The following is a 15,240-nucleotide window of genomic DNA, read 5'->3' as shown; positions in this document are numbered from 1 at the left end:
GCTATGTGGTAAAGTTATTAGAAAGTGGCATAGGTTTGAAAGGGCAAAAAAATGTGCTTGTGGTAATATGGTCATAGGGTTCTCTCTTCGCCTTCTGCAGGCTGCCATGGAAAGGGAAGAGGGGCTCTGTCCATGGAGCGCAAGCCCATGCTACCTCTTGCTGGCAAACAGAGGCAATTTATTGGGCATCCTGGAGTGGCAGCCCTCCCTCGATTAGTGAAAGCAAAATCCAAACATGTGTCATTAACACCCGCGTTTGGGGATTGACTTGGCACAAGCAAAGGGATGGCCTCGAACAGGCTGTAGCTGTTAATAGCCAAGCCAGCCCTCAAATGTGCACGTTAATGCCATTAGCACCTCGGCTAGGTGCCCCAAGGTGCTTATGGCATTTAGTCTGTGAAAAATGGAAAAACATTCCCTTTGATGAGGCACGAGTGTGGTCATACATCTCTCTCAATGGGAAAGTATCCCCAATGCAAGATGTCGGCCATAAATGAGTCAGGGGTTTGGGAGTGAGCCCTTTGCCATGGTGTATGGCGGGCAGGCATCAGGAGGACGATGGGAGTGACCCGCGCAGAAGGCAAGTGTGGTGAGAAGGAGGTGGGGCAAGGTGCATGGAGAGGTATCTGGGCTGAGAATGGAGAAGCCGGGGCTCTAAAGGACAATGGTACATTTAGTGGAGGGGAGCCAGCAGCTCCTGCGGGCTTTCACTGCTTCTTCACACCTGGCGATGGAGGAAGCTGATTGGCTGGATCCCTCACTCTGGGTGCTAATGGTGGATAAGGCCCAGCCCCAAAGTTCCAATGTAAACTCAGGTGAATTAAGTAGGTACAGAAAATGACTGCCCCCCGCGCTCACTCAACTTCAGAGGTACTGACTCTCATAGGAACCCTAACCTCAGGGGATAGGGCACAGGACTATATGAGGTCAGAATCACAGACAGGAAGTGTGGGCTTTGGAGCAGGAGTTGGAGGCAGAGTTTGGAGCAAGTTGGCGAGTGAGAAAGGAGTTTGGAGAGTGAGTGCTAAGAGGAGGAAATTGGAGACAATACAGGAGTATGTTGGTTGGAGATATCAGCAAGAGGTGGATTGGAAACAGTAGGAGGAGGTTGGTTGGAGATATCAGCAAGAGGTGGATTGGAAACAGTAGGAGGAGGTTGGTTGGAGATATCAGCAAGAGGTGGATTGGAAACAGTAGGAGGAGGTTGGTCGGAGAGGTTAGGAGCTGGGGTGGACTGGGAACCAAAGTAGGCCCTGAAAATAATTTTCAGATTGGCCCCATATTGCACATTTTCAGGAAGCCCAACCCTGTTCCTATGAAAACATTTGGAAATGAAATACAAAAGAGGCCCAGGGTGTAGAGGCCTACCAGGAAATCTCCAGAGTTCCCTGTAGGCCAGTCCAGCCCTGATTAGGAGGCAGCTGGCTGGAGAGGACTATAGGGGTTTGGGTTGAAACAGCAGGAGGCGGTTGGAGAATAGTGACAGGAAACTAACAAGAAGATACCCAGCAACATCATGAAGGCAACATGGTCTAAGGCAGGGGTCAGGGCTGAGACGCTGATATGAAGGGAACAAGCATCCACTGGCAGGATGGACAAGCACATTGTGTGGCATCGAGGAGATGCATGACCACAAAGCGAGTGAGAGGCGGTGAAGACGGAGGCCAGGACTCCAGGGGAGGAAGGTGATAAGGCAATCGTAAACTCACCTTTGGAAAGTGGGGAAGGCACATGCAGTATTAAACCTGATGAGAAGCTGTACCCCTACTTACAGCTCATGGAAGAGATCCAGCAACATCTATTGAACTACAAGATGGACCAGCGGTGGTTATATCCAACTAACCACCATAGGAAAGCAGGAAGAAGCACAGAGAGAAGACCCTTCAGGTTGTCACAATCCCGTTAGCTCTGCAGTATACAGCCCCAGTGTTGACGGTTTGGCAGCTTCCTTTGAATCTTATGCCTCGCCCCCAGAAACTGTAACTACAAGTCCTGGGAGTTGAACGACCCGGTGCGGATGTGGTGCGGATGTGCCTCATCAACATTGCTCTGATGCCTGCGCAGGAAGGGATGAGCATGTTCTACAATCGCAGGAGTAAAAGTAGCTTCCAAACAGCCCTCTATGGTCTTCAACAAGTTTGTTTTGTCATTTGGAGTAGTGTGTGTGTCTGGATCCGAGTTTATGTGTTCTGACTCCCAGACCTGCCTATGCTCTGTACTCTTGGCTTGATGACTTTGGCTACTGTTTTTGTCTTCATTAGCAACTTGACCTTGCCTTTCCTTCCTACCCTGAATTTGGAGTTCACTGGATATCGTTACACATGTGTGCCCTGTTTAACACGGGACTGTTCTACTGGAGTTTAGCTGTATTGTTGACATATACTCTGTTGTGGGGGTTTGTTCCCAACCATTGGGCTATTTGCTAGAGCCACTCCCATGTATTTCTTGGGTGGCCCTACCCTTTCCTTTATTGGCCCTGGGGATGGTTCCGGTCCTTCTAGGTTGTGCTAGCGACCTAACAGTTTACTTTAGTCTTTCCTAGGGACCTGGTCCTGTTTCCCTTAGCGCAGGGTTGTCCAACTCCAGGCCTCGAGGACTGGATCCGTGATGGGTTTTCAGGATACCCCTCATTCATTTTCATGAGATACATTTGCATACAATGATTCTAAATGTATTCACATATTTCCTCATGAATATTAATGACGGATATCCTGAAAGACCATCAGGATTCCGGCCCAACAGCCAGACCCTTATGCCCTTCGGTTCTTTAGCATCTGTCCTTGTGCTATTGGGTTGACACCTCTGAACTATTGACTCAGGATTAATTCCAGAGGCATTTACCACTTAGGTTTACAGTGATCCAAGAACAGTCCCCCGAAGGTACAGGTGGGCTTTTGAGAAATTACTGAAGGGGACCATAGCTTGTTAAATGTTATATTGTAATAACACTGAGCATTTGTTTTCCTTTGACAGCCTGGGAGAGAGCCAGTAGCATGCCTTCCACCTTTCATTTGATCCATCAGCCACCTGGATACCCTATCTTGGAAGGCTGGTGCATTGGCAGGAAGGACATTGCAGCTCCTTGCTTTTCCACAGGGGGGGGTAAAACCCCTGAAGGTGATTAGTTCTGACACATACTTTGAGTGATGGATGGGAAACTACTCCAGGGTGGGAGACTAAAGATTAGGTATGAGGGTGGGAGAATAGATACGGGGCTAGGACTAGGATGAGTGAATGTGACAAGGAAGAGGGATTTGGATTAAGATGAAGGGAGATAAGGATAAAAAAGAGGAAGGGGGACGATGAAATGTGAGAGGAAGAAGAACTAGGACAAGGAAGAGGGACTAGGATGAGGAATTAATATGTGTTTTGGGGAGTAGAATGAGGAAATGAGGCCAGAACAAGGACTAGAAATGTGGATTTAGATGAGGAAAAGGGATGAGGAAGGGTGGCTAGGGCAAAAAAGAGAAAGAGGTACTAGGATGAAATAGGGACTAGGGTGAGGGACTAGAAAGAGGGGCTAAGATGAAGAAGAGGCACATGGATGCAGATGTGAAGATGGACTAGGATGGGAAAGAATGATGCGGACACGGATCAAGAAAAAGAAGCAGGATAAGGAAGAGGGCCAGGGAAGGGGAAGAGATACTAGAACGAGGAAGAGAGACGAGGAAGAGGGAATTTGAAAAGGAAGTAGGACTAGAATGGGGGACTGGGAAGAGAAAGAACAGAGGTACTCAGACAAGGAAGAGACTAGGATGAGAAAAAGACACTTCAATGAGGAATATGGACTAGAATCAGAAAGACGGATTAGGATAAGGAAGAGGGACTACAATAATGGAGAGGTATGAAAAAGAGCAACTAGGTTGACGATGAGAATCTATGAAGAGGGACTAGCAAAAGGAAGAGGGATGAGGCACAAGGAGCAGTGGTTGGGAAGAAGGACAAAGACAGGGAAGAGTGACGAGGGTGAGGAAGCCAGACGAAGATGATTAACTGAAAGTGGGATGAAAAACAGGGACAAGAACGAGAAGGAGGGTACGAGAACAAGGATCTTAGATGGAGGTACTACTAGAAAGGAGAGGGGAAATGAAGAGAAGACTAGGACACATAACAGTGAGTAAGGCAAAGTATGAGGGCAAGGAAGGGGTACAGAAACTAGCAAGAGGCACTAGGATGAGAAATAGGAAGAGGGACTAGAAGGGGGAGATGAAGAGGGATGAGTATGAGGACTGGGTGAAGAAGAGGAGCAAAGATGAGGATGAGGGCCAGGTTAAGGAAGAGGGATTAAAAGAATGTTGTTGCCAATAACGGCACGGCGCAGTGATCCCTTTTGCCCACATACCACGCAATACTCCAGCCCCCCACCCCCACCCCACTTACCTGTGCTGCGGTGCACTTTTGTGTGTGCCGCTGACTGTCCTGTACACCTGCGGTGTCAGTTCCTCGCACTTATGTGGGCAGTGCTGAGGCCGCTGGGCCCTTTTTTTAAAAACAAGTTTTTCTTTCCTATCCCCCGCTTATCGCAATGGTAAGCAGGGGGCACCCCTGGAATCCCTGACTCCTGTTACTGCGACCAAGGAGAGCGGGGGAAACCCCTGCAGCCCCCACTACATTTGGGCACAGTAATGGGAGTCAGCATTTTCTAAAATGCCAACAGCTCAGTCAGCATTTTAGAGTCGCAGTGATGGGCCAGTTCCAGCAAAATGTGGTCTAGGATGAGTAAAAGGACCTAGAATGATGAATAAGAATGGGGGAGAGGGAATAAGTAGAGGGAATTTAATGAGGAAGGAGGACCTAAGCACCACCTATAAGCTGAAACTATTGCATTGGGGGTATAGATAGGAGGGAGATCACATGTGAGGCGGACACACAGCTTGTGGGTATTGTTTGGTTATTAACCCACCTATCGACAGCCCATGACCACACTAATCCTTATGGACATTCCCAACCACTACCTGCCCATAATGTGCCCTAAACACATGCTCATGGGATCTATTTGAGCTTGCTCTGTCAAGTAGTAACATCAAACGTTGGCCTGACAGTTTTTTTTCTAATCAGTATGCTGAGAATGAATGTCTTAGCTGCAAATGGCTACTGGTGTATTGAAAATGCCTTAACCAAGTGTGCCTTGAGCTACCTGATTTATATCTCTTCCATGCACTGAAATCCTATTAAACGCAAGGTGGTACAACAAAGTCAACAGTTTTGGCTTGTGGTATGATAAGCACTTGCTAGGTACTGGCATCATATGTCCAGGCAATCACTCCATTTTCCAGCTGTTGGGATGTTATGACCAGGTAGTACCATTAAATCAATGCCTTGCAAATGCCTATCCTATCCCTACAAAAAAGCCCAACCTGTTGGCTTTGACAATGCTTGTTTACTTATGCCATAGAAGAATTGCAGACATTTTAAGGGGCACGACTGTTCTAGTTCTGAGGCCACAATAAATAAATAATTCTTGAGCTCAGAGAACTTTTGAAAAAGGTATATAGGTAACATTGGTAATGCAGGGTCTAAAGCGTGCAGGATTTTATGTTGGTGATTAGCTGGTTATGCATTACAAGCAGATCACTGACACACCTTTACTTTCGACTTTGAAGCCCAAAACGGACATTCAGACTAGCCCATACATGAATAGGCGATGCATTCTGGGTCATGCATCCATTTTATCTTTTTGCATTCTGGAACATGTCGTTTTGACATTCCCATTTAAAATTCAGGACAAGTCCAAGAATGCAAAGCAAACTCTAAATGCAGATGACCTACTTTTGCGTGTTATGGACAAGCTTCAGAGCTCTCGATATAGATAATGGAATATGTAATGTGATGGTGTCTAAGACCCCCAAGAGCAGCAACTGTACAATGTAAGCACCTATTTGATTTTGCTTTAACTGCATTGTTTCTGTTCCTGCTTTAAGTGGCAAGTCTCTTCCAGCCACAAGGTATTACATTTTCAATTGGCTGGGGCCTTCAGGCGCCTTCACACTGGAGCCATGTCAGCTGTACATAGCCCACAGAGTGCCGTTTTATAGTTTGCATTCTGGGTAATGTAGTCTTTCCTTTATAACTAAATGCAAAATTAAGGGCAGGATGCGTTTGAGCATGTGATGGCGATAGTGGGATGTCTTGGTAAGATTGTGTTTGATAAAGGAGAGATGATCATCAAAATTTCCTTCAGCTACTTTGGATGGGCAGGCCCTGTAAAAGGGCCAGGAGAAAAGGAGTGTATGGGGGATTCCTGCTCCGATTAGGATGGTCTCTGATTTGGAAGCCTTCAAGCAGAGGCTGTTGTCAAGCATCCAGTCCCAGATACGGGCCAGATAAGTCTAGATATTTGCAGACCGCAGAGTAATTTGTTACTTGGAGCGCTCATGGCAACACCACTTGAAAACAATGACCGTCTTCTAATCTTGGTCCACATTCAGGAGTGTGCACCTTCTAACATGTATTCTCTTAACTCACACGTTCTAGGACATGTGTCTTCCACATGATGCTTAATCTGAGTTTTGTCCCTCTACTGGGGCATGTGTACCTTTGGGATTGCACGTTCGCCCCCATAGGGGCATCTTGGCGCTCTTGACAGATAACAGATGTTTATTGTTACCCAACTTAATAGTACTCATTTTATCGACCTCTGAAGGATGAAGGGCTGTGCGGACCTGCTGGGATTTGAACCTGTGACCATGAGGTCAAAAACAGGGCCCTGTAGTGGGCACATTAGCCCACTGAGCCACAGACCCAGCCCACTGTTCTTTGTCCAGCCTCCATGTCTACCTTTCTTGTGGCTGCCATTGTTACTGTGTGTGATGTACCTGTGCTAGAACACAAGCCCCCCACCCCAACCTGGACTACTAACTTTACCTTTGCAATGCCATTTATTATTCTGATGTCAGCACAGAGGAAGGGGGATGGGTGCTTCAAGGGGTGCTGCATAATTATTTTGATTGCTGCCAGGTAAGCCTATCAAGCTTTGGGTTATGACTGCAAGGCAGGGTAGAGGTGTGTGTGTGGTGGGTGAGGGGGGGAGAGAATTATTGGCTTCCTTAATTTCTTTTTTTTCTTTGTGCCCCTGTCCTCAAATGCCTGAAGATGGCCTGTTGGACACACATGTACAAAAACGAATGTCCATGTAGGCAATGGGGAAAGGGTCTTTTTTTCTCCCACTATCTAGCCGTTTCCCCTTATATTCTAAGGCTGGGGATTGTTTAAATGTATTGCTGGTCCTAGAATATGGCCAGGAGGTCTATTATTGGGAGGAAAAAAACATTGTTGAAAATGGGCCTCATTATTAGTGAGCCTGTCAGGAAACACAGGTGCCAGTAAAAAGTTAACGGCACCGTTTCAGTCTGTTGGTGGGGGCACTGCACTACCGGCAGGCCTCACCTGCCGGGAGTTCAGGCCCCTTCCGGCATGTCTCTCACTGCAGCACCGGCATTGTTACTTACGGTGCAGGTGCTTCAGTGCTCTCGTCCCCATGAAGACCTATGGCACTCCGTGGGAATGGGAATTTACCATACCGCTGCTGCCTGTGATATCCCGGTCGAACACTTGTGTACAGGCGCGCTATAAATTACTTATCATATCATGTCAGGCGGCGGTAACAGTAATACAGGGTTTCCAGCAACTCGCCGGAAGCACCAGTGGGTTACTGGCAACCTCGTAATGAGGCCCAATATTTTTTCCAACGATGTCATCACATAGAACCGTTCATGCATAACACGCAAAGTGTATCACTATAAAAGATATGCACACATGGATGCACCATTCCTGACAAACATACATCACATCGTACCCCGAGGTCTGCCACCTTTGACTCTCAAGATATTTTGGACTGCATCTCCCATCAACCCTAATCAGAAAATTCAATGATGGTGCATCATGGATGTCGTAGTCCAAAACAGTTGGAAGGCCGCAGGTCGCAGGCCCCTGATCTACCCACTCTTTTTATCCAACCACAGACAACTAGTGTAATGGCCAATGCTATCAACAGTGAATATGTTCTTAAAATATACTCTAAAAAATTAATTATACACATCTAGCCCCAACTCGGGTCTTTTGAGTTATGTAGTGTCATTTCAAGCTCCGTCTTCAGTTCTTATGGGATTATCTGCAAATATCACACATAACTAGGCCACTACTGCGTATCACCCAACATAATCACTGCACCCAATCATCACCCAGATAATCACTGCACTGAATGCTTCGCGCACCCTCGCAAATGCACTAACCTTCTTCAACAAACTGACACGACACTGACAGCAGGTGCACACTTCCTGCAAACCACATCAAAGTCCCATTTATTGCAACTGTGCCACCCTTCTCCAACACATAGTCCACTCATTACAAGTGCGTGACGCCTCTCTGCCAAGTAACACACTCTAAGCAAGTGCATGACAGTAACCAGTAAATAGATACCCATGCTTAACACAGAAAAGCGCTGCAATATAAAAAGCCAGACCTATTGGCTTTGTCAGTTGTACCTGTGTTTGAGAAGTAGCGCCCGAGTGGTGCCAGCTGGCTCAATATTCTGTCCCTGCTTGGCTGTGTGCCTCTGGCCTTGGGCTTTTCTGCAGGCCCGCGGTGTGATGCTCACTGATGTCACAAGGGGGCAGCCTGGAGTAACTCAGAGGCTGCCGGTGGCTGCCGGCCACTCTCCCTAGAGCCCCGTGTCGCGCCGGTGCTATAGACGCAGCTTTACTTGACTGGCAGGCTTTGGAATTCTTTCTGGCATTATAATACCGAAGGCACTGGCCTTTGGCAGATGGGTATTGCTCGTGCAGGCTTCGGCGGCGTGCTCTCTCTCGCCAGCGCTCTGGCCGAGCTCCATGTTGACATTCCGTTCCCGTTTGGCCTTCACGTTCCTCCAGAGCACAGACCTAAGACCGTGCAGGGGTCTCCTGTCACTTTATGCAGATTCAGGGAAGGTTGTGACAAGGCTTCTGCCTTCAAATGTGCCTTCTGCCTTCAAATGTGGACCCTCTGATGGCCACGTGTGTAAACGAGGCCCCATTATCCACGGTGTTTGCTTGGAAGCAAGGAGGCATACCATCGAATCCCGATTTCACCATTTGACCAAACTGTGATCCTGGGCAAAATTCAACCATGTCCCACCTGTTCCATTGTCTCTGATACACTGTGGAACTTGGAAACAGTAACGAAGCTGCAGCATTTAGAAACAGCCGGCGTAACTGTCCTTTAGGCGCTATATAAAAAACGGGACATTTTACACTCTTTGATTATATATACGAAATTGGCACAGCCATTTAAACTCCGGTTGGGAAAACGAGTGCTTTAACCCACCGGAAAATATTAGTATTTTTCAAAATACATTCTTACAGGGCTCAAGTCGAGGTTAGACGCGGGGGGACGGAGCCCCCCCACTTTATTCAGAGGGTCCCCCCCCCAGCTAAAACAGATGCACTGAATATCCTCGTTGAATTTATGAATTAAAGCAGACCTCAGGGATCAAACAGCATTTATCAAGTTTGCAGGCCAGACACTTCACCACTGCACTATATAACGTGGTCAAAAACAACAAACAACTAAAGATGGCATTTCCCATTTTGGTACTGCAAGTCACGGGGAAAACATTTGAATTGGTTCTTGGAGTTTAAAACATGCACACCTTTTAACGTTTTCAAAAACACTATTAGAAGAAAATATCCTCTCTTGGTTTTGTGTGTGTGTGTTGATTTTATGAAAGGCAAATGCCATTCGTACTGTGCAATATGTGTGGTTATGCAAAGCCAATTTAATGAAACATGCCTATTTCACCTCGATATTCTAATTTCTGGCGACGTCACATCCCACTGCGTTTGTTGATGATTCCCCTCACTTTAAATTTTAGGACCTGGCAGCTAATTGTTAACATAACACCTTGGTGCTAATCGCTGAGTGAGGAGGGATGACAATTCCATAAAAGATGGGATTTCCTGTTTTATCATGGAATGTTCACTTACGATTCCTATGTAACCCTCGGTAACAATGTTTCCATTATCACTCATTGGCATCAGCTGGCAAGCCACAGGATGCCTGGACATGATGCTGGTTTCTATGCATTAGTTGTGTTCATCTCCCTATAGAAAAAAGTCTTCACTGTGCAAGAAGAATTTTAAATAAGGCCCAACGAATATTTAAACATTTCACCAGTGGTCTATCAAATTATACTCCACAAAGTTGCCCCCTTGGTGCTGGGTGAGTAGGAATTCGGAGGGGGAAGAGGCAAGGCTCTTTCTGTTCATTATTTTGACATTTTTTAAAGATACATAGATAAGCAAGCAATGCCAGCATGTGAACAACTAAGCATGCTGTTGAGTGTACAAAGGCAATTTGCCCCTAAGGATGGTGAGTTGGAGGGGCACATAGGGTGGGCACAGACGCGGGCACCTAATAAAAAAAAAGTGTGGGAAGATAATCTAGGGAGACGAGCAAGCTTTGAGTGTCTTGTGTAAGGCTTGGTGGTCCTGGATGTTCCTGACCGACCGTAAACGGGGGAGAACTCCAGAGGCAGGCGGCCACAACACTGAAGGTGCCTCCTCCTGACCTGGCCTCTTGTGCTGAGAGTGCTAGAAAGTGAGGGAAGATAGAACAGAAATGGGACCGTCAAAGAACATAAGCGAGTTCATTAACCACAGTCAAATCAAAAAGCAAAAACGAATCTCTCCAGGAGCAAATAAGTGGGTTTTAAGAGCTTTTTTGAAAGAGGAGGCGGAAGAAATGCAGCAGAAGAAAAGAGGAAGACTGTTCCAGAGAATTGGGGCAGCAAAATCAAACATGGAATTGGCCACCGACGTCCAGCTGAGAAGAGTCGTTAGAACGAAGACATCCCCTAGAAGTAGAACGTTGGATGCGACTGGCGAGATCGGCAGGGCCAGAACCGTGAGGACATTTATGGGTCAAAGTTAGAATCTTGTGTTAAACACATTCCTGGAAGGGAAGACAGTGTAGAGACTGCCTGGCAGGAGTGATGTGATCCCGGCAGAAATGATTACAAACAATATGAACTGCGCTGTTCTGGATAAATTGTAATTTATGACATTTAGCTTGTGAAATACCTATGAAGAGACTGTTGCAGTAATTCAGCTTTGAACCCAGAATTGCCCACCTAAAAGACATCAGTTGGTGTCAGAAAGGTGGGATCTGATGTGTCTCAGTCATCTAAAATGATATGCATTTGAGGATCTAAGCTAGAGTAATGAGAAGCAGTGGGGAAGAGGAGGGGCAAGGGAGTGCAGGGATTGGCTTTGTGAATAAAGAAATGGGGTGCAACCTGGAGTAGAATGCATAGGGATTTAAACAGGATCTTTTTCGCTGCTGGCAGCCAATAAAGGGAGTTGAGATCAGTCGAGGTGTGGTCTCAGCAGGCAGAAGGTGACTGGAGGCTCTTGGCACTCCCTACATTCTGGAAGGGCGGCTGCAAGGATACCAAGAAACACTGCTACCATAATTGAGCCTAGGGAAGAGAAAGGAATTGATGGGTCACTTAGTGAATGCATGAGGAAAGGTATTGCTTTCCTAAGGGATCGCAGAAAGAAGCACAAACTGTTGATGAGGTTGTCATGGGGATGGAGATGTTATCATCCAGGTAGAATCCAACGTTTTTAATCTTAACGGAAGGTGAGTGATGAGCGCCCACGGTAAGGGAGCCAGCAGGAGGAAGTCCAGACCCTAGCTTGGTGGTTAAGAATCAGTAGTTCAGGTCTCTGGCTGGTTGAGCTTCAGCCAACCGCTTCCGTGCAGCGTCAGAAGGTGGTGGCAGTCGAAAAAGTGCTGGTGGTGACTAGAAAATGTAGAATTTGAGATTTCTTGGCACAGCAATAGAAGGTAGAAAAGCTGATGTGTGAATTGGTGACAAAGAATAATGTCAAACAGTGTGAGGAACATATAGGAACCCTTCTTGAGTGGCACCACATTAGACAGAAAGCATCTTGAACTTCGAAGGGGGACGAAGATCTGTTAGTTTCTATCCCAAAGTAGGGAGAGACCCGGAGAGGACCGGGCCTCTGAATTTAGTATGATCCCAAGAGTGATATGCCATGGAGAGATGCAGCCATGGCTAAGCCTCTGAGGGTAAGACGATCCTCAGTGTAGAATGCCGTGGAGAGGTCCATATAGATAACATGAAGGTCGTGAAGGACAAAGACATGCACCAGCGCCATGCTGTGGGGTAGGTTCTAGCTCAATGATCATTCAATGTGGGTGTGAAAGAAGGATTGTAGCTGGGAAGTGATGTCAGAAAAAGGCAGGGAGAGACAGGTTGGAAGCTGGATTGAGTTTCTTGGTTTGGTTGGTTTCATAGAAAGTTTCTTTGGGTGGTATGCTGAGCATTCTTCGTCCACAGCAGTTTCTTCTGGGCAGTTTGGCATGATTCAATAAAGGTTTACTTGGAGGCCAAAGGTGGAGACAGGTACAGGACATTTAGACGTAGGCAACCCTTTTTGTCGCTTTTGCCACACAGGAAGCCCTGCCTTAAGAAATGTCCCAGACTGGTGCAGGAGACACTCGGCAAAGCCACTCAATGCCACTCAATTCTTAAAGCACCTTCATCGTGTCAGCCCACCACTGATGATCCCCATTCCACAAGGCAAACCTTGCATACCACTGAACGTCCCTTGTACTCTAAAGTTCCTAATATGAAGCCAATCACTTTTGTGATGGTTTCCGCGAATGCCCGAGGGTGAATGTTGGCTTCATGCAATGTGAGTAATCTGGCTGGGTAAACCGATACCAACAAACATTTTGGTTGCACACCAAAGCCCTCCTGCATTCCTACACCCAGACCCAACACTACTTCCGAACCGTCCCAATCAGGCTTCACTTCCCCAGCGTTCTAGGTCCCGGACATGCTTCCTCAGTGACATATCTGGGCAAATGACCCCATGCATGAATGCACACTTCGGGCACTCCGCCCTCATTGCGGCCCATACCACATCATCAGAACCATGGCTGGACCATCACCACCTCTGGGATTTACCCTGAGAAGTCACTCACTGTTTCTTGTCACCAAATGTATGCCCTGACACATTTCTGGCACCCTCGCCTACGTCATGAATTGTTATACTTCTTTCCGCCTCATCGACGACACCGTAACTTCAGTGAGAGTGGTGTCATATCCCTCCGCCCTCGTACGTTTAACCTCTGCCATTGTTCCTGTCCCACCCTCCTTGGCCACTGCCTCCACACATTTGTGTGATAATTCGTCACCGCATGACATTATTATTTTTATTATTATTATTGTACTTATTGAGTGTGGACCTAGCTTCGAGAAACAACTGAGCGCTTTGCAGAGGTATCCCACAATACAGATGCCTAAGAGAGAGCTTTACAGAGGTATACAACAATACAGATGCATAACAGAGCGCTTTACAGAGGTATAAAACAATACAGATGCCTAAGAGAGAGCTTTACAGAGGTATACAACAATGCAGATTCATAACGGAGCGCTTTACAGAGGTATGAAACAATACAGATGCCTAAGAGAGAGCTTTACAGAGGTATACAACAATACAGATGCATAACGGAGCGCTTTGCAGAGGTATACCACAATACAGATGCATAATGCAGCGCTTTACAGAGGTATAAAACAATATAGATGCATAACGGAGCGCTTGCAGAGGTATACAGCAATACAGATGCATGACGGAGCGCCTTGCAGAGGTATACCACAATACAGATGCATAATGCAGCGCTTTACAGAGGTATAAAACAATATAGATGCATAACGGAGCGCTTTGCAGAGGTATACAGCAATACAGATGCATGACGGAGCGCCTTGCAGAGGTATACCACAATACAGATGCATAACGGAGCGCTTTACAGAGGTATAAAACAATATAGATACATAACGGAGCGCTTTGCAGAGTTATACAACAATACAGATGCAGAACGGAGCGCTTTGCAGAGGTATACCACAATACAGATGCATAACGGAGCGCTTTACAGAGGTATAAAACAATATAGATGCATAACGGAGCGCTTTGCAGAGGTATTAAACAATATAGATACATAACAGAGCGCTTTGCAGAGGTATACGGCAATACAGATGCATAAAAGAATGCTTTACAGAGATATACAACAATACAGATGTATAACGCAGTGCTTTACAGAGGCATAGACCAGTATGGATGCATACCTGAGCGCTTTACAGAGGTATACAACAATACAGATGCATAACGGAGTGCTTTACAGAGGTATACCACAATACAGATGCATAACAGAGCGCTTTACAGAGATATAAAACAATATAGATGCATAACGGAGCGCTTTGCAGAGGTATACGGCAATACAAATGCATAAAAGAACACTTTACAGAGATATACAACAATACAGATGTATAACGCAGTGCTTTACAGAGGCATAGACCAGTACGGATGCATACCTGATCGCTTTACAGAGGTATACAACAATACAGATGCATAACGGAGCGCTTTACAGAGGTATACAACAATACAGATACATAACGGAGCGCTTTACAGTGGTAACAGAACAGAGGTACAGATGTACAGTGGGGAGTAGGATACAGAGGGGCAAAGAGGAGGGTACAGTGCATCTGCAGGGCCTCTCGCACGGAGGGGTTCGCTGCCAGCCACAGCTTGTGCTGGATCTGCTTGTTGGAGGTATGGAGTCTATGTAGATCCCTTCAATCCTCATCTTGAGTGCCAGTGAATTTGCATGTCTCAATCAGCCCTCTAAAGGCAGCCAAATAATTGTGCAGCACGCCACCCTCAATCTTGTTCTGTAAGAAAAAAATAAATGTCTTGAAAACACGGCTGGATTTATCCCCACGTGAGGATATTAAGGTAGTTGTTTCCCTCTCATGCATGGATGAGGTCACCTCTGTCTCCTCCACTTTCTCGGATCTTCCGCAGGGACAGGGAGGGTGCAGAGTACCCTCAGTCCTTTGCTGCCCAGGGATGCCAAAAGGGGTGCCCCCTTCTGAGTGTCCCCACAACCGTATCCATGGATATTCGGTTGCCCGGTTTGCTGGAATGCAACGAGAAAGACCCTCACTCAACTGCCTGGAGTCCTCGACATTCACCCTTTCCCCCGCCCTGATCCTAATCATTCTAGTAGCCTTTACTCTTCTACTGCGCTACCCTCACTCTCTACACAGCTACCTCCATGTTCACTTGCCCAACCTTTCACCTTGAGACCATATACTTGGTGAGTTTACAGCAGGGCTCCCTGCCCCTCATGATGGTGAACTGCTCCCCCACCCATCCCCTGGTGTCTTGTGTG

At 46.7% G+C, this 15,240-nt stretch overlaps 1 protein-coding gene across 1 annotated transcript in view; it reads right to left on the bottom strand.

Moving 5' to 3' along the window:
• LOC138489597 (protein EURL homolog) overlaps positions 1-8,574 on the bottom strand; it is a 182,629-nt gene extending 174,055 nt beyond the window's left edge. Inside the window, exon 1 of the mRNA XM_069617305.1 lies at positions 8,484-8,574. The gene's annotated coding sequence lies outside the window, so the exon portion shown is untranslated. The remainder of the gene's footprint in view (positions 1-8,483) is intronic.
• Positions 8,575-15,240: the final 6,666 nt, after the last annotated feature.

The sequence above is a fragment of the Ambystoma mexicanum genome, chromosome 9 (assembly GCF_040938575.1).
Source record: "Ambystoma mexicanum isolate Mex_15411 chromosome 9, UKY_AmexF1_1, whole genome shotgun sequence".
NCBI lineage: Eukaryota > Metazoa > Chordata > Amphibia > Caudata > Ambystomatidae > Ambystoma > Ambystoma mexicanum.
Note: the sequence above shows the minus strand (reverse complement) of the source record. Positions and strands in the feature narration are given on the sequence as shown.